Source organism: Myotis yumanensis, unplaced genomic scaffold, assembly GCF_028538775.1.
Source record: "Myotis yumanensis isolate MYYU_CA2020_CCGP unplaced genomic scaffold, mMyoYum1.0.hap1 SCAF_19, whole genome shotgun sequence".
Taxonomy (NCBI): domain Eukaryota; kingdom Metazoa; phylum Chordata; class Mammalia; order Chiroptera; family Vespertilionidae; genus Myotis; species Myotis yumanensis.
In genome coordinates, this window is record NW_027223770.1 from 22,028,002 (window position 1) to 22,050,933 (window position 22,932).

Here is a 22,932-nt window from a genome sequence, read left to right on the forward strand (position 1 = left end):
CAGACAACAGGTTGCTTCAGGTTGTGCAGAAAACGCGGAAGAAATCTGGCGAATGTAGGCTGCTGGCTGACCTGGTTCCAGCCTCAGATGAGCCTCCCATGGGTTGCAGGATAATTTTCAGAGGAATTAATTTGTGTTCGATTTCCTTGGATGTTTGTCTCCCCCCCAGTTCAAGCAGGGGGCTAGTCTTGTTGTGACCCATGGCCTCAGGGATGTATCTGTAGGAATTAGAAGCAATCCCCAAGCCAAAGGCTGTTCAGGTCCTTGCAGGAGGCCAGAGCAGGGTCCAAAACTCAAATGCCTACGGGAGCCAAGGAAGGGAGACGAGGTCATGTGTACCTTGACCTGGAAGACGGACTGGGAGGGGCCCCACCCCTCTGAGAGGGCAGCCTCTGAGACTAGGCTCCAGCCCAGTGTTACCTGGGATATGTCAATTTTTCAAGAGATAGTGGACAGCCAGGTTTTTATAGAAAATATTCCACTTTTGAAAATTTGGAAGATCAATTAATTAATTAAAAAACCTGGGAAAGACAAAAGTATAGAGTCAGGACAAAGATGGGTGGTTGCCAGGGGTTGGGAGGGAGGCCGGGCAGGACACGGGGGATCTTTAGGGCACCGACACTGTTCCCACAGAGAACAGTAATGGCGGATCCTGTCATTATACATTTGTCAAAACCCAAAGAATGTACAGCACACTGTGACCTCTAATGTAAACGATGGACTTTAGGTCATTGTAATGATCTCTACTGGCTCATTAGTTGTAACGAATAACCACGCTAACAGAAAACATTCATCAGAGAAGAAAATGGGGGCAGGGGGCGGGGAGCAAGATTGAAAGGGGATGTGGCAATTCTCTGTAGGTCGTGCTCCATTTTCCTGTAACCCTAAGATGCACCCCCCAATAAAGTCTATTAAACAAATAAACAAGCCCAGCAAGCCAAAGGGTAACATCTGGGGCCTCATTCAATCTTACAACTGTCCGTTCACAAACTGCCGAAAAGTCACCCGTGAGCCTGCGGAGTGGTCTGGGGAAGGAAGTTGGAGGTTAGGAAGTCATTTCTCCGTGGCAAGGAACTGGCCAGAGGCTGCAAGTCCTGGCAGTTCCCGAGGGGAGGGGCTGGCACCTTGATGGCAGAAATACCAACCTGGGCACAGCTTCCCATGCTCCAAGCGGGGCCCAGAAGAGCAGAGTTTCCAGACTTGAATGAAACATGCAGGGTAAGTGCATGAGGTTGATGCTGACCAGGCAGACAGGGTCAGTTTCGGGGGATATCCATCTATCCTGGCAGGAGGGAGCCCAGTAATGACACATTCTAAGTTTCTGGCCACCCAGTAGAGACTCCAAGTCTAATGTGAATTCATTTTAAGATATGTAATAAACTTGCTATTTGGGGTCCACCTGAATTTGTGGGCTTAAATAAGATTCCTTGATACCCACCACCCACACCTGTCCGCCTCAACGGAACTCAGCAATCTGTCAAACCAGATTCTTAAAGGTGGCGGCTCCTAAAATACACAGAGAGAGCTGAATTTCAATCCATTCTTAGAAAGGTGCTGCTTGCCCTGGCTGGTGTGGCTCAGTTGGTTGAGTGTAGTCCCATCCACCGAGAGGATGCGGGTTCAATTCCTGGTCAGGGCACATGCCTGGGTTGTGGGCTCGATCCCCTACAGCAGAAGGCGTGCAGCCAATCAATGTTTCTCTCCTCTCTCTCTCTCTCTCTCTCAAATCAATAAAAACATATTTAAAAAAAAAATAGAAAGGCTCTTCTCAAATCCAACAGAAATCCACTCGCTGATCCCCCTTCCAGCTTATGTGGAAACTAACATCAACAAAGCTCCTACTATGTGCCAGCTACTTCACAAGTTTTGTTTCAAACAGCTTTCACAGCTGCTATTGGTTGGGCTTGCTCGGTGCTGAGCTACCCCGCTGGGTTAACCTGTGAGGGACTCATTGCACAGAGGAAGCAGCAGCTCAAAGCTACCAAATGGCTGTTGCTGAGGTTACCTGGTCACAAGTGATAGAGCCGGGTGTGCACTCTGCACACTCTTTCTCCTCCTCCTTCAGATGAATCGAACTGAATGCCTCCATTTTCTCTCCCTCTGACAATTTATTCGCACAATGCAAAGCCAATTAACAATTTTATTTTCTGTTCACGAGGGATTTTTAGAGTTTTGGCAAGCATTTCAGACTATCTAAAAAACAGTTGCAAAATATTACATCTGAACAATATTTGAACTGCACCAGATAGGTTTGTTGGTGCAGAACAGTGGAGGGGGGTTGGTCTGGGAAATCAGTGTATATTTCAAAGAACCCTATAGGCTTTCTCAGATGTGGGGTGTCTCCAACAATTACCTACTTCCTCTGGATGGCCCGGGAGAGGCATGGGGTCCTATTGGATCATCTCCATCTTCCCCAGACAGCGTGGAAGCAAGATGATAATGGTAACAGTTGCAGCTGTTAATTTATGGAGCACTACTTCCTGCCAGCCCCTGGGCTGTGCACTTTGCATAGATGATCTCATTTAAATCTCAGCACAGACTTATGAATTTGGTTCTATTATTGTCCCCATTGTACAGAAGAAACCACTGAGGCTCAGATAGGTGAAATAACTTGCCCTAGGTTGGTCAGCTTCTAAGTGGTAGCTCTAGGGTTTGAACCCACATCTGTCTGACTCACAGGTGCCACATGCTCACCACTAAGTTTTCTGGGACTCAGAGCTACCAAATGGCTGTTGCTGAGGTTACCTGGTCACAGTCCTTTGAGGGGCCTTTCAGCAAGCATTGATGTTTTGGGACTATCAGGTGCATCTTCTGCCAGTCAACTGGTCATTCAACAACCAGATAATATACTGAGTCCTTATACTAGGCCTGGTGTGATGGTTACAAAACTCAGTAAATCTGTCTCCCCCCAAGAGCCACGATCCATGTGTGCACATGGTGAGGCCCCACAAGAACAGGTAACACTGGTCCAGGGTGGGTGGACCCCGCTGATGCCTCTAACAGCACCTCATACTCTAGCCACCCATGTCAAAACCTGCTCATACTCTAGCCATCCATGTCAAAACTTGCTCATACTCTAGCCATCCATGTCAAAACTGCCTGTCCCGTGTTCCAGACTCATTGCCAATATGCTAGGAGCAATAGTAGAACCACAGCAGGTCTGAGCTACAGAGAACCCAAGGAATTGTTCCACTGAAGACACTGAGGCCCAGAAAGAGAGGGAAACTTGGCCAATGTCACAGAGCAGAGCCAGTCCCAAACCCAGGTCTCTCCCCTCCTCTCTCAGAGCTTTTCCCCCAGCATCACATTGTACGTGTCCACGTGGCTAGGCCACGGGTGCCTAGAGGCTTGGTCAAACATTACCCTGTGAGGGAGGGAGTTTCTGGATGAAACGAACATTGAAATCAGTGAACTGAGGAAAGCGGATTTCCCTCCCCAGGGCGGGTGGGCCTCATCCAGTCCTTGGGAGGCCTGAACAGCACATGCAGGTGCAGTGAGGGAGAAGCTGCTCTCTGCCCGAATGTCTTCAAGCTGGGACATCAGTCTTCTTCTGCTTTTGGACTTGGGCTCAAACTAGAACTTACACTATTGGCTCTCCTGGGTCTCCAGCTTGCTGACTACATAACGGTGTGAGCCAATTATATATCTCTATTTCTCTCTTTCTCCCTTCTCTCTCTCTCTCCCCCCCGCCGCCCCCATCTCTATGTGTGTGTGTGTGTGTGTGTGTGTGTGTGTGTGTGTCTTCTATTGGTTCTGAGTCTCTGGAGCACCCTGACTCATGCAACCATTCTGCAGGCAGCAGGCTGGGACTCAAGGTATATTTGACATCCAGGCAACATAACTGCCTTTTCATAGAGCGATCCAGACTTCGCCACCCTGAGGTATATACAGTCATAGTATTCCACCAGGCACTTTTATGAGGTTCAGCTATCAGCTTTTCTCAAAATGTCAATAGTTATGTAATTATTTTAATGGGAATTGTGAGAAAGATTATAAGTGAACATCGAGCCTTGATTTTACATGTATTATCACTTAGGGTGAAGCTGAGCAAAACAGTGAGTTGATGTAAGACCCACTTAAAAGGCAAACAGGCAGCCCTGGGAACATTCTTAAAGGGAGACGAAGACATGCGGGAGGTTGGAAACATCGTTATTTTCCAAAAAAGAGACATTAATGGGGGGGATTTCAGGTAATTGGGAATGGCAATGGGAGGGTATTTTTCCTTTGAGAAGCCTCCAAGAATCCTTTGGTGGTGAGCAGAATAATGCTCCTCCCCCCAAAGATGTCTACTGCATCTTAATCCTCAGAACCTGTGAGAATGTTCGCTTCCACACAAAAGGACTTGGCAGGTGGATTCAGTTTAGAGATGGGGAGGTGGTCCTGGATTACCCAGTGGGTGCAATGCCATCACAGGCATCCTTATGAAGAGAAAGGCAGGAAAGGCAGAGTGAGAGAAGATGTGACAGAGAAGCAGAGAAGAGCTTGATAGACTTGCTGGCTTTGAAGATGGAAGGGGCCATGAGCCAAGGAATGTGGGCAGCTTCTAAAAGCTGGAAAATGCAAGGAAACAATTTTCCCATAGGGCCTCACAAGGGAACTCAGCTAGGCAGACACCTTGATTTTAGCCCAGGGAGACCCACTTGGGACTTCTGACATTTAGAACTGTAGAGAATAAATGTGTGCATTTGTTACAGCAGCAATGGGGTACTAATACACCCTTCAACACCTCTAAGGGGCTGTTTAAGGCACTCTGAGGACACACGGAGCCCTTGCTTGCACTGCCTCTGCTTTCCCTCCTTCATTAGCAATGAGGATACCTTCAACCTATTACTACAACGGTGTGCTGAGCATCACCCTTTAGCCAGAATCCAGGCAGGTGGTAGCATCACCTGTATTCCACCTGCCCCTTGACACCTACTCATCCCCTTCTCCTTGGTGCTCTCTGTTGGGGGCGGGGGGGTCTGCATGGACCACAGCAACAGGTTCTCTGACTTCCACTTGAATTTGGTCAATAGAAGGCGCCAATAGGAGGCACCAGCAGGAGATGGGAAGGTGGGTAGAGAATGGTCAGGGCATGCCTTCCCCCAGCACCTCTCTCTGTGGGGCCACTGGGGTTGGCAGGGCCCTTCAACTAAAGACCGCGGCTCCTAAAGATGGCCTCTCCGCACACTCCTTTCTCCAGGTTCCTGTTGCTGCTCCTGCCCTTTGCCTTCTCAGGACTAGGGGCGCTAACAGCTCCCCTCCATCAGCAACCTCGAGCGCTTCACAGTCCCTTGCGATTTCCCCACATCACGCGCCCCCCCCCCCCGGCCCCCAGTATTAAACTCGCACCCGCTGCCCAAGGTCAGTCAGTCATCGCTTCCTGCCAGGCTCCCAACTAATGCCATGTGATGCAAACGCGACCCAGACAGGTTAAGTCACTTGTTCAGCCTGCGTCTGTCCAGCACCCTCGGCCAGAGGCTGCCAGCCTGGCTCCTGGGCTGTGGTCTATAGTGAGCCGAAGCAAAGATTGCCGTTACTTATTTTTCTATTTGAATTCATTGCCAACAGTTAATGATGTGGAACTTTTTATGCTAAACCCAGAGTTCCTGCTTCTCGTCAAAGATAAAATGGACCAGCACTGTTCTAAGTGCTTCTCTGTGTTAACTCACTGAATCTTCACCATCACCCCACACGGTAAGTACTAGCACTAACTCGGTTGTCAATATGGGGAAACTGAGGCACGGAGGGAAAACTGCTTGTCTGAGGCTACTCGGCTCTGACCTAGCTCGGCGATCGGCACTGGTGAACCGAGCCCTTGGAGGTGGCACGGGCTCCCTGCTTGCCTAGGTCTGTGACAGACCTGCCTTCGGTCACCTGCCTGGCTCCTGAGGACTGGAGTTTGCAACCCCCTCCCTGAGCTCTTCTCTGTCTCCAGGGGAGGAAACCCTATGCCCTCTCCTGGGGCTCCTGGGACAGGCCTGGCTCCTTCCTGAGCGTCGTCTTCACCCGAGAGCAGGCTCAGCCACTGAGAGGGGCACTGGTTCCCCTCCCCAGTGCACTCACTCTGACATGCTCTTCCCACAGCTCAGTTACACGGCAGCCAGCGGTGCCACCCTGATCCTGTCTCTCCAGCCACACTGGGGATTGCTGATCGCATGCCTGGCTGGGGCCGGTGGGAGCCCGGGGCTCACATCCCTGTGCCCATGAACACAGAGCCCTTGTTCTCCTGGCCCCCACCCTGCCCCTCTCATGTTGGACCCTTGCCTCGGTTTGCCCGCGTTGGGCCTCTAATTTTATCCTTCCTTGGGCACTGCCCCTGATCAGACCGCCAACGGGGAAAACAAGCCACGCAGAGGCACTTTCTAAAACATCTCTGAAATCAGAGCTGGCCCGGCCCGGCCTCGTTCTCCCCGCCTGTCGCCTTCGCAATGGGCGGTTTGGCCGGGTTCTGTTTCCTCTCTCTCTCTCTCTCTCCCTCTCCCTCTGCTCTTCCTCCCGTTTCTGCCTCCGAGCATCCCGGGGGGAGGAGAGTTCAGCTAAATGCCCTCATTGTGAGGGTAACTGAAGCATCTCAGACGCCTCGAGACGGTTCCAGGAGGGCAGTGACGTTGGGGAAGGGGACCGATAGCCCCTTATCGCACAGTGGCTCTCCCATCTGGCCCTAGGGTGGGTAGGGGAGGGCGTGGAGAGAATGAAAGAAACCACTAGAAAGAACTGGCTGAATCTCTGGGGAGGCCAACGCAATTTCTAGAAAAAAAAAAAGAAAAAAATGAGACATGTTATCTGACCAAAGAGAGCAACTAATTGGCCATTAGGCTGTGGAGTAGGATTTCATCTCCAATACTCCCGGAGTTTGGAAAGAGAACTGGATGAGTCCCAGGGAGAACCACAATGGAGTCCCCAGTCCCCAGGGGTCACTAAATATTTATGCGGTACCTTTGTGGGCAAGGCATTCTGGGAAATGCCTGGGAGGGCCACTTGGCTGGGGGCATCGGGGAGAATGAGGCCAAGATTCTAATCTTGACTTTGATTCTAACTGGCTATGGACCTTGGCAAGTCCCTTTCCCTCTGGGCATCAATTTCCCCCGATGGAAACTGAGGGGGTGGTTCCAAATGATCTTAGCGCACCCACCTTTGATCAAGAAACTCTAAAAAAAGAGTTCTGGAGATGAATGGCAATCACGGTAGCAGAAAATTATGAGTGTATTTAATACTACTGAACCATACACTTAAAAACTGTTAAGACGGCAACTTTTATGTTGTGTGTATTTTACCAAGATAAAAAAATTTTGTGAAAAAATAAAGGTAAAAAGGTCTTTAAAAAAGCTGATTTCTTGTCCACTGTACAAAGAAGGTAGCGGGAAAATATGGCAGTTCCTGCCTTAAAGGAAGCATTTTTAAAAAATTTTTTAAAAAATTGATTTTAGAGAGAGGAAGGGAAGGAGAGAGAGAAAGAAACATCAATGTGAGAGAGAAACATGGATGGTGGCTTCCCACATGCATCCTGACTGGGGATCAAACTCACAAGCTGGGCATGTGCTCTGACCAGGAATCACACCTGCCACTCTTTGGTGCATAGGACGGCGCTCCAACCAACTGAGCCACACCGGCCAGGACTATAAATGTTTTAAAAATTAAATGAATGAACAAAGTTCATCATCAAAGAGTTAATAATCCAGAACCATTAACTATACTTCCAGAAGCCCCTGCAAGACCCCAACCCCAGACCACCCTGACTCGCGCTCTAAGGGCCTATTAAAACTATGGCACTTGCCTCTCCAGTTAGGGCCTGGCTTCTAGAACAGGGCCCCAGCCCACCCTTTCGTCTACAGGGAGAACAACTGTGGCCGTCAGTCCAATGACCTCATTGTTAGGGCCTGGAGGCCAGCCCACCCTGGGCCTGGCACCCAGCTGCCCCCCTTTGGAGCCCCAGGTCCCCATTCTTCTCGGGGCCCAGCCTGTTATCTGACCCTCCATCCAGGACAGCTTATCTCCCGGCTTCAGTCGCCTGCACAAAACTAGAAACCCGAAAATGTTTCTCGGGTTTTATTTTTCTTTCTCTTTCTTATTTTCTTCTGGGGCAATCAAGCCTCCATCTTTATCACATTCTGAAAAGAGAAGCTAACTGTGTCCTCTGGCCAGGTGGCTGCAGTGCCCAGCCACAGCGGCTAGGGTTGTCTGTGCACCTGCACGTATGGATCTCTCAGGAGGGCTTACAGGAAAGAGGGGCCACAGCCCTACTCTTTTAAGGTGAGAATAACTTGGCTTAAGACAGGATGGCCGAGAATGCTCTCTGTGCATAAGACTGAGCGATATGGTCCAGGTGGGGTCCCCACAAAGGTAAGTATCTGGGAGGGGACACAGGGGACCCTTTCATGGGGCCCATGACCCATATACAAAAGAAAACGTAAAACAAAATGTCCAGTTTGATGAATTACTGCACAGTGAGCATGCGCCCATGTAACCACCTTCTAGGGCAAGGAACAGACCGTGGCCAGCTCCCCAGAGCGCCTTCTGTGCTCCTTCCCCGGCCGAGGTAACCGCCATCCTGACCGCCAAGGCCATTCCTCCCTGTTTTTCTTCCTCAAGCTCCCACCTAAGCGTGCACGCACCCCTAAACACTCTAGTGTGGCTTCTATTTTGAGCTTTTTGTAATCGACATGATATACAGCATAGGCTCTTTGGTGTCTGGCTTTTGTGCTCGGCATCTGCTTTTGCACGAGCCATCCTTTTGTGGCACATGGCTGTAGCTTGTTCATTTTCCCTGCTGTGTGCTATTCCACGGCATGATGGAATCGCACAGCCTTGTCTGTTATACCACGATGGATGTCTGGTTCTCAGCTGCCCCACCTCAAAGGTTTTCACTGTCATGACATATACATCTCCTTTCCATATCCTTTGAGTCTCTATCTCAAAGTGGAATAGTGTCGTGCTGCTTTAGTAAATATGGCCAGGTGGTTTTCCAAAACAGCTGTACTAATTCACACTCCTGCCAGCAGCGTATGAAGTTCTTCGAGCCTCCTTTCCAATTTCGGCGAATAACCACATCTTTGTGCTGTATGCATGTGGCAGGCTTAGAGTATGAGCACAGGAAGGGAGCTAAATGGTCCCCGGGCCCCCTCAAATTGACAGGCTGGTAGAAGACACACAGGTGAGCGAAATCATCGCCACGGCGCTGTAATCACAACCCCTGAAGGAATGATGTGGAGCTTGGAGAGTTCATGGCAGGGAGATCTGACCTGGTGCAGGGGAGCTCCAGAGGAATTCTCAGAAGCGATGCTTCACCCAAGACTGGAAGGAGCTTTACCAAGTAAAGGTGGAGAGGGAAGTGTTCTGAGCAGATACACAGCATGTGCAAAGGCCCTGAGGTGGAAGGAAGCAAGGTGAGTTTATGGAGCTGAGGGAAAAAGGCCCAGAGAGGTCAAGAGAGCCGCCTGAGTGACACAGCAAGTTAGTAGCAGAGCTGGGTCTAGGACTCCACTGCTAAGGGATCCTGGGCACCCATGGGTTTGTGCGGATGCGACGGATTCCCTTAGAAGACAGGGCCCTTCACAAGAGGCAGGACCTCTGGGGTCAGGTATGCTGGGGTTCAAACCTTGGCTCTGCCACGTCCTAGCTGTATGACCTTGGCAGATCCCTTCACTACTCAGTCTATTTCCTCATCTGTAAGAAAAAGAAGACAGTGACCATAAAACCACTACCCTCAGGGCCCACCTGAGTAGAAAAGGGGGCGGTGCTTGGAAAGGGCCTGGCACGAAGTGAGTGCTCAGTACCTATAAGGAGCCTGAGCATCAACCTCCCTGTCCCCAGGCTGCTGGGGCTGAAGTTTTATAGGAGCTTTGTTGAGTGCAAACTATGTGCCCAATACCTCCTTATAAGACAGGAGCAATGAGGACTCCATGTTGCAGATGAGAATACCGAGGCTCAGAGAGGCAAAGTGACTTGCCCTTAGTCACACAGCAGCGAGTGGGAGAGCCAGGAGCAAACCCTCACATGGAGGGATGGTGGCTGAATTACCTTCTCAGCCTTTGCAGAGCAAGTTTTATTCCAGGAAACCAGGAGTGTGAAGCAGGAAATCAGAGAGAACATTAATAATCTCAGGCAGCGAAATGAACTGCTTTGAAGCAGCCGTTCTCGCTGAATCCCATCCACGGAGCCTGTTAAAAAACGGTGCGGCTCAGAGTTAAAAGGTCTGCCCGTGGCCCTCCAAGGGGGTGCTGAAAGCACACAGCACATGACTCCAGTTTCTAGAACAATGGCCCGGGTGTCTCCGAGGTCATCCGCAACACGAGGTCTCTGCTGTTCAGACAGAACCGGCTCTGTGTCCCCCATGCTGGCAAGACCTGCCCTGACAACATGGTCCAAGTCCAACTGAGCCACAGACAGGCTTGCTTGGTCTGTCCTGAGTTTTAAAATTGCTTGAATTGGTGGCCAACATTTACAATCAAGGGGACTTTGCAAAAAAATAAAAAATAAAAAAAGGACCAAAAAACTTGGAATGCAATTCTCTTGGGAAAAAATAAGAGATATGGTCACCCTGGGCTTGCATTTTCTCAGAGTGTCAGTGGGCTGGGGGTTGGAGCAGGATCCCCCCTTCTAGACCCTAACAAGGCCCCTGGTCTCTGGTTCACTACTGCCCCTCTGCTCTGTCTCCCTTCTAGGGGACCAGTCCGGTTTTGCATTCCTCTCTGCATCCTCTGAGCCATCACAGCTTTTAGCTGGTGAAGTGACCCACGAGGTGGGGCTTATTAAGGGACAGTGGCTTTCAGCATCCGAAGCCGGAGGGGAAGGGGCAGGTTCAAGGCTCATAGGCAACAGTGCGATGTCCAGGTTGAGTCTTCTGGTTGTAAATGTCTCCCGTGGTCCTGAATACTTGCAGAGTCCCTGCCTGGCCTATATTATCACCACGCCAATAATCATCATCACAGCAGTAATACCAGGTGGCACTCACTGAGGACATGGCATGCTGGGGTCGGGGCTAAGGGCCTTGCATGCCTGAGCTCATTTCATCCTCATGACCACCCTCTGAGGTGAGGACGAGAGAGCCTGCTGGTCTACTGCTTTAGTCTGACCAGCATTCATTTCCCCCCTCTTCGGTTCTCTGGGTCCTGATTTTCCTTTGGGAATCCATCCCTCTCCCCCTACTGGTCTTTGTGACTCAGGAAGCAGAGAAGGGCAATTCACCTCCTCTCCCCCCAACAAGGCTCCAGGGTTGGTCCCATGACCTCAATCTGGCCGAACAACATAGAACATTTCCCTGGCTACGGTGATTGGTTCCAGGAAGCCCAGGGTCCCAATTCCAGGACTTGATGGAACGGAGCTTGCAGCTGGCACAATGCAGGCATGGAGCTGCTGATGGGCATTTGTGCTCAGGAGAAGAGACCCAGAGCCAATCTCAGAAGGAAGCCACAAAGAAAAGGAGAGCAAAAAAATTCAGAGGGAAGGAGGAAGAGAGAAAGAGAAAGCTGTAACACTGTCAAGCTCCTGGATCCAGCCAAGCCTGAAGCTGGATGCTACTTACATGAGCCAATATACAGTGGGGCCTTGACTTACGAGTTTAATTCATTCCGTGACGGAGCTCGTAACTCAAATTACTAGTATGTCAAATCAACAGTGAACGAGTGAGACACGTGATGCGGGGCTGATGTTGTGGCATTCACTGTGACGTTCGCTGCGCCAACTAGCGGTGGGGGTATCTGAAGCTGGCTCGTAACCCGAATTTTAGCTCGCAACTCAAAGCAAAAAATCAGCTGAGAGACGGCTCATATCTTGAAAAACTCGTCAGTCGGGACACTCATAAGTCAAGGCCCCACTGTATTCCGTTTTGTGCCTGACCATACGAGTATATTGATATATTTAAGTTGGATTTTCTGTCTCCTAGAGCCAAAAGAATCCTGATGAATATAAACACTACCATTATTTCCATTTTACATGAGTAACTGGAGGCTAAGGAGACTGAGGTAAATTACCAAGGCCACAACAGTTGTGAATTGGTAGCACTTGGATTTGAGTGCTACCTAAAGCCAGTAGGTCAGAAATCCTGGTCTCTTATAGGCCTGTCCCTCTTCCTCTACCAGCTGAGAGTTGGGGGATTTTAGAAACAGCATATGTTCAGAGCCGCTGGTATATTGTGGTGTGGTGTGTTGGCGGGGGTGGGGGAGTGAGGGGGGGCGGCTCGGGAGGGGAGGGACCAGGAAGAGAGTGGAGGAGGCTGCATGGAGATGAAATATATAATTATTATTTAAATCAGTTCTGATGCCATAAGGAGAAAAATCAAAGCTTTCTGTGGCATTTCCCCAGTGCCATTTTTTTTATTATCTTATCAAACATGGCTGGCATTTGTTTTACAAAAAAACTCCTTTAATTAAAAAAAAAAATGTCTCTAATAAAAGTTAAAATAGCCCACAAGCCATCGGGTGACAATGGAAGGAAGACGGGCATTTCAGCAACTTAAAGCAGATTAAAAAACTAATTTGTTGACTCTCTTTTCGAAAGCTCACCTCTCCCTTGGAAGGCTGTGTGTTTTGCATAATGAGCCTGAAATCCTGAAATCGCTGTTGCCTGCTCAGCTCCCTCTTTGTTGGGATTTCAATGGGCTCCCACCTCACGTGGGGGCGAGATTTCTTCTTGTTGCTCTGGCCAGGGTTTAATGGAATCAGTTCACTCCCTGTACTTAAAATCTTTATAAAGCTTTTCCTGCTGCTGGGAGGATAAAGAGCAGACTATTTATGGGGCCCATAAGGCCCTGAGATTTATCCGCTTTCATTGTGGACCAGTTCCTCCCCACTCCAAAGATCTAGTGTCCATGTTCTCGGCTCATGCCACTCGCCTTCCCACCCCAGGACCTTTGCACGTGCTATTTCCTCTGTTTTCCCATCCCTCTGCACCTGGTTAACCCTAATCATCTTTCAGAGTCCAGCTCACTTTTCCCTTTCTTGGAAAGCCTTCCTTTTAAATGCTCTAATTTGTGCCTCCCCTTCCTCCAGAGTCAGATACTTTCCTTCCTGACAGTTACTCTGAGTTGTAATTACGTGATACTTCCCAGAGTTCTCTCCAGACTGGTTTCTGCAGGTGAATTATGGAAGCAAATGTCATGAGCCAGAGGCCAGGCACAGACAGAAGGTTTGGTTTTCAGTAGTAGCTTTAGTTCCCGTGCAGCTGGCCTCATTTTACAGATGAGAACACTGAGGCCAGAGACTGAGCCATTGGCTGTTGTTAAGTTGCTAACATTGGAACCCACTGTCTGATTGCAAAGAATGTTTATTTCTTGAGGGCCTGCCATGTGCCAGATACTCTTTCAGGTGCAGAAAGATGCCACTTACTCAACACTGTGAAAAATGAAGAAGAGTTCCAGGTAAGTGCATTTTCCAGACACCCGAGGCATCACGCACAGAAATAGTTAACCATGGGATCAAAATATTTTATACAGTAAACTATTCTTTGCCCTTTCCCCTGCCTACTGAGTGGGAATTAACTGTTTCTTGGGGCCATCACAGCAGCCAGCAACATTTTTGCTGCTCTATAACATAGCACATTGATTGCATAACGGTATTCTTGCCTTATCGACGGTTTTACTTTCCACGATTTCAGTTATCTGTAGTCAACTGAGGCCCAAAAATATTAAATGAAAAATCCCAGAAAGAAACAATTCATATGTTTTAAACTGCACACCATTCTGAGTCACACGAGATCTCACATCATCCTGCTCCGTCCAGCATGCTCTATGTGCTCCCTGCCCGTGAGTCGCTTAGTAGCTGTCTGCATTCTCAGATCGACTGTCGAGGTATCACAGTGCCTTTATTTTACTTAATAATGCCCCCACAGCACAAGGATGGTGATGCCGGCAATTCGGATATGCCAAAGAGAAGCCATAAAGTGTGTCCTTTAAGAGAAAAGTTCTCTATTTAATAAAGTAAGAAAAAAAATCCAATACTGAGGTTGCTGGGATCTACAGTTAAGAATGCATCTTCTATCTGTGAAATTGCCTAATAAATAAGTTAAGCTTGATTGCAGGAATGCATTATGGGGAAAAACAGAATAGATAGGGTTTGGTCCTGTCCGCGGTTTCAGGCATCCACTGGGGGCGGGGGTCTTGGGAAGCATCCCCTGCGGACAAGGCTACTGTTCACTGTTCTCTAATTGGTGACCTTGTTCTATAACATTGAGATGAGCATAAGCTGAAGCTACTGAGATGATGAGGTCATTTGACTCCTGCATTAAATCCCGCCCCCCTACTGGGATCCTTTCATTTCCACATTTCTTCTTCTTATGATCTCTTCACCTGTACCCTCGTTCTCTGGCTGCTGTCGCTGTGCTTTCTCTACCATCCTACACATGTTAATTTGTCTAATTTGCTCCTTCTATAGGCTGTAAGGCCGGGCAACCAGGTCGCTGAGCTTGTCGGGATGGTGTGCGAAGTGAGAGTAAAGAGGCTCCGGGTGGAGAAATGTTGGCTCTTTTCTGATGTGGACACTGTGGCGATTCAATGGGATGACTTTCTCTTCCTGCTTCACAGGGAGTTGAGTTTCTAGGACAGCGGTTCTCAACCTGTGGGTCGCGACCCCTTTGGCGGTCAAACGACCCTTTCACAGGGGTCGCCGAAGACCATCCTGCATATCAAATATTTACATTACTATTCATAACAGTAGCAACATTACAGTTATGAAGTAGCAACGAAAATAATTTTATGGTTGGGTCACAACATGAGGAACTGTATTTAAAGGGCCAGAAGGTTGAGAACCACTGATCTAGGACAGTGGTTCCCTTCTCTGGGCCTCCATCTCCCCATTGAAGAATTCTCCCAGCTCCCAAAGTCTCTGGAGCTGCTGACCCTGTGGAGGCCCGGCCTGTGGAGAGATGTGAGTCTGATCCAGGGTCACTGACCTGTGGACATTGATTTCTGGCTTCCTCTCTTTTCGCTAAGGCCCAGGACCCCAGCTGGGCTTTTTAGCTCAGAAGTCAGTACACTTTTCCTAGGAAGAGCCAGATAGTAAATATCTTAGGCTTTGCTGGCCACATGGTCTCTGTCACAGCTTCACGACTCTGCAGTTGCAGCTGCAAAACAGCCACAGACAATCTGTAAACGAAAGGGTGTAGCTGTGTCCCAATAAAACTTTACTGACAAAGACAGGAAGGGGGCCGGATTTGGCCTGGGGGCCCTAGCTCGTCAAGCACTGTCCTAAAGCATTCCAAGCTGCGTCCAACCCTCCTCTGGGGCTAGGGCAACCAACGATCACTGGTTCCCACGGGACTCTCCTGGTTTGAGCACTAAAACGTGCGTTTGGGAAATCTGTCCGTTTCAGACAAAGCAGGATGGTTGGTCTCCCTGTCTGGGACCCCGTGGCCTCTGGTTTCTTCCATCTCGACGTTGCTCTGGCTGTGACATTCAACCGTCTCCTCCTCAAGAAGGAAAAGGAAGAGAAAGAATAGGAGGAAGGGCTCCTGTTTCCAATGTGCCGGGCACTGTGTGAAGGGCCCTGTCAACATGACCGCCTTTGATCTTCACAACAACCTGGCTGGGGTGCGGTGACAGGAGATGGCCACAGGGAGGGGTCGAGGCTGGGCTGGATCTCGGTCTAATCTGCCTCCAGAACCCAGGTTCTCCTGCTTCCCTTCCGGACTATAAGCTCCTTGAAGAAAGAACTGGGGTCTCCCATCTCTGCATCTTCAGGGCCCACACAGAGTATGACACTTAGAAGATTCTAAGCGAATACTAAGTGTCAGCAAACACTGATGCGCAAGAATAAAAGAATGAATGAGCAAATACCCGCCCCCCCGCCCCCCCATACACACACCCAAATAGGCACTTTCCACTTCTACGAAAGATTCATTCCTGCCTACCTAACCTCCAGGAGAGTGAAGAGGGAAATGCTGAATGAATGCTAGGATGTCAGTATGTCAAACGTGCCTGCTGGCACTGGGGAGGCAGTGTGACATCGTGGTTAAAAACATGGTCTCTGACATCAGGTGATCTGGGCACAAATCCCAAGTGTGCCTCTTCCAGGCTGTGGGACCTATGCAAGCCAATTCCCCTCTCTGAGCCTCACAGATTATAATGGAAGATTATAAAAGAAACTGTCTTGTAGACAAGAAACTGCCTGTTGTAATAGATAAGACATATATGAAGCCTCTGGCTTGGGGTATGGTATCTGGTGAACACTCCACAAACACATATCATTATTATTACTATTGTATTATTACTGCTAATGTTGAGATGAGCAGAAAGCGAGGTAGGAATGGGACATCCATGGTGAGAAGTACAGGTATTCATTATGCAGTTCTGAGTGAGTACGAGGCGTCAAACAGGACAAGGAAACACAGACTGCTTGTAACTGATTAGTTAGCTATCACCACACTAATGCTGCGTAACAAACACCACCAAACCCCAGCGATGTGCAGCGAGAGGCATTTATTTACCTACCCAGGTAGTGGCTGAGCTAGGCTCTCTCTTCACTGAGGTGTGGGCTCAGGGAGGCTGGACATGAGTTCATTCTGGGGCCAGGCTGTGGGGGCAGTGGCCACCTTCGGGGAGCTCTTCTCGCAGTCATGGCAGAAACATGCAAGGCTCTGAGTCCTCGGCTAGGAACAAACACACTGTCACTTCCGCCTTACCCGAATGGCCAAAGCTGGTCACGTGGCTGGACCCAAACAAAGGACCAGGAACATAAACCCCATCTGTCCCTTGAGTGGGAGGAATGACGATGGTGCGTGGCTGAGGGCATGGACACCGGGAGGAAGGAGGAATTAGAGCCTTTGATGCATGTGCCCTGATAACCAAACAGCAGCCACATCCTGCCTCACACTGCCTTGCGCTGCTTGCCTCACCAGCTTCCTCTTCAGCCCCTGCCTCATCAGCTCTTGGTCAAAATCTGGGAGACCCTTAGCGGTAACATGTGTAGGCCTTGGGGACCCTAGCCCCACCTTCCCAACATCTGGACCTGCTCCAGGGAGCCATTCATCTCGGGCAATTTCTTTCCTCACTTGATTTGTTTATTTAAGGAAAACAAGTTGCTCCTAATTAGAAACACTGCTGTCGAGATGCGCGGCCCATCCCAGGCTGCCGACATGCAGACCTTCTGCCTGAACTGATACCTGCGCTCTTAACATCTGCGAGTTTGCTCAGCAGCAGTCCTCAGGTGCAGGCTTCTGGCCACAGCGACTTGGGCTGCTGCGGGGGTTGAGGGAGCCGGGGGCAGGGGAATACACCGGCTTTGGAGCTAAGGCGCAGAGAAAACGAACACGCAACATCCCAGTGCGCTACTCAGAGCCGGCACCGATCGCTGAGCCAACACTCAGAAGGTGCACAGCACGAGCACAGCTCAAACCTGAGGAGCAGGCGGAAGAGTCGTTGTAAAGGTTCGGAAACGTTTTTTGCTTGAAGCCTCTCAGTTGTGTTTACACACACACACACACACACACACGCGCGCGCGCGCGCGCCTTTACAACCCTATGGATACTCAGATCTGCAGAAATGCACATTTCAGAAACACACACATACACACGAGACATGCACAAAAGTGACAGGGTCTGATAGACAAGCAAACATGCTCAGAAACACACAATGGACACCCAGAGACATGTGAGAAAGTACAGTGCAGCAGCCCAGGTACACACACTCAGAAACATGCTCATACACAAAAGTTACACTGCAACATCCCCAAACACACTTTGAGAGACATTCACATTCACACAGAGACACCCTCAAATGTACACTGGAACCAACACACCCAGATACCAACACCAGGAAACACACACATACACAGAGATACAACTGAGCGTGCAATGCTACACACAGGCACAGACACTCAGCAACATGTGTGCGCACACAGATGCTCAAAAAGTATACACTGAATACACATATGTGCACACCCACAGAAGCACGTGTATACTCAGAGACGCAATCAAATGCACCCTCTAACACTCATAGATACACATGCCCTGAACATCATACATGCTCACAGAGACAATCACAGAGGTTATACCATGACCAACAGATGCACACACTTACACAGAGACAACCAAGTGTGCAGTGCTATACACACGTATGCACACAGAGACATGCACAATGTACACTGGAAACCATGTAGACAGATATGCCTGTAAGTGCATACCACAGCTCACACTCACATAACCAGTGCACACACATGTACACTCACAAGCGCCCACATGGACATGTGCAGACAGCATGGACAGCTAGCAGAGCGTGCACCAGGCAGACCTGCACAGCTTCTCAAACACAAGTATTACCGCACAGACCCACACAGCACATGCATGCAGCTGTGTAGCCATGCACCTGCCCAGTCACAGAGACACATCCAACTCACATACAAACAACTGCTTAACACTCACAAGTGCACACACATCCCCCCACTTGTGCTGACTCACACAGGCACGCGTTCTCTTGCAGGCATGCACATGCACACGTACTCATCAACCCATGTTTATACGATCTCCTAAATACACACTCATATTGACACTGTTCTCACATATGTGCACGTACACTAAGGTTTTTATGTTAGCCATGCTCACAATGAGCACATGTGCCCCAAACCTGCATGAGAATATACACATGCGTCTACACACACACTTACATTCTACTCCACCAGGAAAGCAAACTGTTGATTTTTTCAGGCAAGCCCACAGACTGAGCTAGTCCACGGCGGCACTGCTCCTGCCCGGTCCCTACTGCACGCCCATGAACTCACTTGTCAGCAGAGATGAAGTCTGCCTTCCCACAGTGATTTCAGCCTGGGCTCTGGGGAACCCTAGTTTGGGGAGGGACAGATGCCCCAAGCCTCAGAACCACTCCGCACGAAATAAGACTGACCAATCTTCTGCCTTCCCCCACAATCTCAGCAACACCCCGTCCCCTGCCCACACACACACACACAAGGCACTTTCCCCAGCATGGCTGTTCCTACAGGGAACAACAGCCTCACCAGTTCAGACAGCCTCAGCAGACAGTGCCTGACACCCAGACACACCTACTAACTTCTCTGCCCTGGGTCCCTACATAGCTGCAAAGTTGGAGCCATGGAGACAGCTTACCTCCACCTCCTGTTGTCATGGTGACACAGCAGCTGGATGCCTCAATTCCTCCCCAGATGGCCCTGGGCTCCCCACTAGGAGCTACTGGTCCAGCCATGCTTTTATGAGGCAGCAGCGAAGGGGTGGGGACTGCAGGTGCCAGGTGATTGCAGAGGACAAAGGCCCTGCCCCCCAGCCAAGGATCACCTGGTGCTCCTGTGTGATAGGGCCAGCCCCTGGGGGGAAACAGCAGCCGGATGCCCACGCACAGGACCTGAAAACAGGGCGCTCTGCTGCTGTGTGTGTGGAGCTCCACTCCAGTCTCTGCTCCATACACTAAGTGCTTGCATACACCATCTCAGTTAGTCCTCCCAACAGCCTTCTGGAGCTGGAACTATGAGCTCCCCATTTACAGTGGAGGGAGGGAGGTTTGGAGGGTGGAGTGTTGGTTAAACGCAGAGCTGTCCAAGTCCCAAGCCTCTTAAATGACACCAACTCTTGAGGTTTTGAAAAATCTCATCTGTGATAATTACTCAGGGTCATAGAGTGCCTGAACTGGGACTTCTGAAGATCCATGAAATCTCTTCCTTTTACAGAAGCAGCTATAGGGGCCCAGAGAGGTCTAGTGATTTTCCCAAAGTCACACAGCATTTGAGGGCAGACTTGAAACTGAACCAGAGATGGAGTTCCTGACCCAGAGATGGGGTTCCCCCAGGACATCAAGAACTGGTCTCCGACGCCCTGTAAGAATACCAGGGTCTCAGCAGCCTAGGGAAGCAACTCCTAGGCTGGCACCGGGTCAGAACCCCAAGCAATGGCAAGAGGTCCTCAGACTCCCACCTCACACCTCAAACACTTTCCAAGAACCACGCGGCAATGCTATTCCCCAGAGACAGCCTCCGGCCCCAGCAAGCGACTGCTGGAATATGTCCCACCTTCTGGTCATGGCCAGAAGCAGGTCCACAAACAGTTCATCGAGAGGACTTCAGCCCTAGGCTGGAACCTCAGTGAGGCAGCACAATGCCTTCTAGAGTTCTGTGGCCGCAAGGGTGGCTCCAAAATGATCCTTGGAGACTAGGTGGCCTCTTTGAATCATGCTTTTCATTAGGAAGAAAAATAATCTGGCCCAACTCATGAGCTATGTGCTGGCCTCAGCACAGCCTCTAGGGACATGGAGCGTGGGGGGACCACCCACATCCTCAGAGCTGGGGGTGAGCATGCCAGGAGTCCTTAGACAACTGTCCATTCCAGCTCCTTTTTTTTTTTGGCAAAAAGTTTGCACCTCCCCAAGCTCCAATCTGAATGGTCTCATTGAATGGCCCAGGAAACTTGCCCCCAATCTTTTGCTCATCTAAAGAGCTGCAAGGAACGGAAGGTGATCCCCGCCTCTCCTAGTGGCTCTGCCAATGAGGCAAGTCCTCTCCCGGGATGACACTCGGGGCTTGGATGGAGGTGATCTGACTGAATGGGTCCCCCTGCCCTTCAGTTCCCTCTCCCTCTCCTTACACACACACACACACACACACACACACACACAACCCCCAGAATGGACACAGGCAAGCCTGCAAAGCCCATCACCTGGGCAGCCTGGACGCTGGCTCAGATAACAAGGAGCCTCCTCCACCAGAGTATCATCCCCAACGAATACCTTTAAAGCCAACTGGAAAATATGACCAGTGCTTCCTCCCTCAGAACTCGGAACTGCCCAAGAAGAGGGTGGGTGACTCATGAATCAAATGAAAAGGGCCCACTGCCTTCCCCCTGGCCCAGCTCAGCGGGAGAAGCCCTTGAGTGCCTGCCTTTGGGGACCCGCAGGATGTCCAGGGAAAGGCTGCCTGGCTGAGCCAGAATGTCCCACCCTCAGCCAGAGGAGAGAAAGTTTGTCATTTACCCAGAGCTGGGCTGTCACTGCTCTGGGTTTTTACTCACCTGGCTCTGGGCACTGAACCCCCAGCCTGCGGAGAAGCGGCTGGAACTGGAAGCTGGATCATTTCACAGAGGCTCCCTACCCTCTTACCCCCTTTGGGGCCCTCAGCCCTTACCTGCGGGGGTGTCAGCCACTTGCAAACTCTGCCAGCGGAGCCGAGCAGGCGCCTGGGGTCTCTCTCAGAGACTCCCGCGTCCCGCTTGGCGTGCCCGCTCTGTGGGCGCCTTCCCAGCTGCCAGCTGCTGCAGTGGCATCAAGGAGAGCGGAGTCCAGATTTCCTTCCTCGCGGCCACGGCTCCTCCAGCCGGGCTCGGGGCTATTTCTCCGGGGCTGGTGCAAGGGGCATCCTCCGCCTCCAGCGGGAAAGTGAAGTGTGCGTCCTGGATTGCAGCAGCAGCGGCGACAGCGGTGGCCGGGGACCAGGAGGGGTGGCGACGCCAGCCGGCGAGCTGGGGAGGCGGGCGGAGGCGAGAGGAAGTGAAAGCCCGGCTCCTGCGAGCCTGGCACTCAGGCGGGCGGCACTGCGGGGACCCCGCGCCACCGCGAGGCCCCGCGCACACGCCCGTCCCAGGGATGCCCAGGCCCCGGGCGCGCGGGACGCGGGGATCGGCTGCCGCTGGACGTGAGATCCAGCCGCCTCGCTTTTCGCTGGCTGCCTCCTTCCAGCCTCGTTCCTCGCTTCCCCGCTCGCCCCGGACTCCACGTCTCCAGCCCCGGCTCCCAGAGCCACTGCCTCCGCGCCAGCAGCGCCTCAGCCCGGCGCGCTCCTCACACGGAGCCACAGCACTGCCTACCGCTTAACTCCTTGCATGCCACCTGGCCCTCCCGCCGCCTCCCGGGTAGCTGGGCAGAGCCAGGGCCAGGCCTGCTGGGGAGCTCGGGCAAGGGCCGCCTCCTCCGAGCCTCAGTTTTACGCTTCTGAAAAATGGGCTGCGGAGACCCATGTCCTAGGGTCGTTTGGAAAATTCACCGCGACTATTGTGCCAAATACCAAGATGCCTGGCACTGAGTAAGCACTCAATACAGGCAGAGTCTTCACTGCTGCTGCTGTTGCTGTTCAAGAGGCTTAACTGGGTAACTCACAAATAGTAAACATCCCGATAAAGGGCAGTTTGGTTTCTGGTGTTTAGTTTGTTGTTTTAACAGGCAGTAGGTTTAAGCTGTGTGGCCTCTGGCTGGTCACTTACCCTCTCTGAGCCGGTTTCAGAAGACCCCTTCCGAGCTCTGTGACTTTGGGTATGTTTCAGCATCCCCTCTGGACCTCTGTCTCTTCATCTGTAAAGTGGGAACAATAAATAATGATAGACACGCCCACCTGCAAAGGACCTACAGCAAATCTCTGGGGAAAGGGCCTGTGACAAGATGTGGCCTGTGACAAGATCTACCACTAACTGAGAGCCTCCTCAGCGCCACACACTGAGTTATGTAGTTTTAAACACTTGATCTTATTACGTCATCTAAACAACCCAGGGGGAAGTTCCATTTCTCAGATGGGAGAACTGAGGCCCAGAGAGGTTAAGAGGCTCACCCATCGGTTGGTACAGCTAGAAAGTAGCACAGCTGGGATTTGAACCCTGGGCTTTCTGACTCCAAACCAGTCCCTGTTAAGCTTGGGCTCAAGGAGAGGTTCTAAGGTGGCCATGGGCAGACTAGTCTTTGTTGGGACTAGCCACAAGAATCGGTATCTGCGCTTACTTTATTAAAGCACATTGTTTTCCCAACTAATTCTCTACTGTAAGATCATTCAGAAAATGCTGAAAAGTATGAAGGAAAACTAGCGAAGCCAATTCCCACCACCCAGAGATAATGGTTATTCACATCTTCATGTATCTCCTCCCGGTGTTTTTTTTTTTTTTTTACACCTCCATGTAAAAGCTGTTGACACAAAGAGAATCTCCCTAATCCCCCATAGGAATGGGAGTTGGGCTCCCCACGAAGTAAAAGAGCCCCAGGATTGCAATGAAGCAGATGAGGCTCAGCTGTTAGGCAAGGTCCTT

General features: G+C 50.7%; 1 protein-coding gene across 5 annotated transcripts in view; it reads right to left on the minus strand.

Annotated features, from left to right (window-relative positions):
* Window positions 1-22,932, minus strand: part of WSCD2 (WSC domain containing 2) — an 81,202-nt gene that overhangs the window by 47,362 nt on the left and 10,908 nt on the right. For 2 of the 5 annotated variants that reach the window (XM_070400035.1, XM_070400041.1), the window contains exons 2-3: window positions 22,123-22,210; window positions 21,051-21,384 (exon numbers count right to left, since the gene is read on the minus strand). The gene's annotated coding sequence lies outside the window, so the exon portion shown is untranslated. Of the gene's footprint in view, window positions 1-71; window positions 200-19,029; window positions 19,100-21,050; window positions 21,633-22,122; window positions 22,211-22,932 lie in introns of those variants that run through there. The other 3 variants (XM_070400036.1, XM_070400038.1, XM_070400040.1) reach the window with 3 other exon arrangements.